Below are 1606 nucleotides of genomic sequence, written 5' to 3' on the forward strand. Positions count from 1 at the left end.
TTATGGAACAAATTAATTAACTGAAAATTCTTGCATAGTGTGCCTTTAAGACTCAGTCATAAAATAATACATGTTAGCTAAAAAACTGAAAACAATTATTGAAAATTACTGCAGCGTTTTTTTCTGCTGCGTCGACCTTTCAGTCCGACCTCTCTGAGTAACGAAGCTGTGTAACAGAATCTTAACATCGTCACTTAAGAGGAGTTTATTGGAACTAATTTTACCCTTTTTCTCTGCAGAATAATGAAAGCTTTTGGAAGTAAACTGCATTCATTTGATTCAAATGTGATTTAAGAATTGGCACATGAAAGAAAGACCAGTCTGTCTCCGATAAAATGAGATTAGAAAGGTTTGCCTGCATTTTTGAGATTAACAATGACTAATGTCCTTTTATAAAATGCAAAGTTAAAACTCTGGAAATTTGATGTGGTTTTAAAGTGCCAGTTTGCTGATCCCCAGCAGAGCTTTGCACTCAGACTGAACAACAATGAGCAAAGATACAGACACATCCTTCGTGTGGCCCTGTCACAGGTCATAGTGTGTGTCTGGGTGATAGTAGCTGAGTGCTGCCTGAGGAAACACTGATATCTGCATTGCATGCAGGAGGTTTTCTAATTAACTCCATGTTAGGCTNTGTCTGGGTGATAGTAGCTGAGTGCTGCCTGAGGAAACACTGATATCTGCATTGCATGCAGGAGGTTTTCTAATTAACTCCATGTTAGGCTGCTGCACTGCTAAATAACAGAGAGGCTAAAGACCTACAGTGTTAGATGCTCCACTGTGAGTGTGACCATGTTTTTGTTACAAGCACAGGGTTCCCTACAACATAAGGCAAGTTAAATTCAGGACTTTTTAATGTCACTTGAGATAAAAAGTTATAACCAACTTCACAATAAACACAAGAAAAACCTGGTTGAACCACATTTACCCAATTGTTTATTTTAACATAAACATTTATTTTCTGTCCGAGTGGAATTTTAACATGTTTAAAAACTTTCCATATAGGAAGAAAGCTAAGAACACACAAATAACAGATCTGTTGAATGGAATTCACAAACTTTGTTTTGTTCCCTACTCAAAGTCCACAATAGTTCTGCTTTCATTGTAGGTGTACTGCCAGGATGGATTTACCATTAGGGCAATACTAGACAGGTGCCTAGGGCCCCATGAAACTAATTTTACATGTATAATTAATACAACTGTGCCTTATTTTGCACATTAATTATGTTTTTGATAAAATATCATTTCGCTAAAATGCCATGAGAACGCTTATAATATTAAGTGTGTCTCAGCCCCCCCCCCCCCCCTTCAGTGTCCACCATATTGGATCAGTCAATTTGCTGCACATGTTCAGAAAGATCCAAACAGACGCAGCAAACCATTTAAAAACAAACGATGTGATGAGCAGTGTTGCCAACTTAGCGCTTTGTCGCTATATTTAGCAACTTTTCAGACCCTTCTAGAACTTTCATTTCAAAGAAGTGCCTAGCGCCAAATCTAGTGACTTTTTTCTGCTACTGGAGACTTTAGCAACAACATCTAAAAGCACCAAACTCTGCTCTCCAGAGCAAGTAGATTGGTCACGCCGCCTCCTGCTCTCCTCTAT

The sequence above is a fragment of the Cyprinodon variegatus genome, unplaced genomic scaffold (genome assembly GCF_000732505.1).
Source record: "Cyprinodon variegatus isolate N-32 unplaced genomic scaffold, C_variegatus-1.0 Scaffold832, whole genome shotgun sequence".
Lineage (NCBI taxonomy): Eukaryota > Metazoa > Chordata > Actinopteri > Cyprinodontiformes > Cyprinodontidae > Cyprinodon > Cyprinodon variegatus.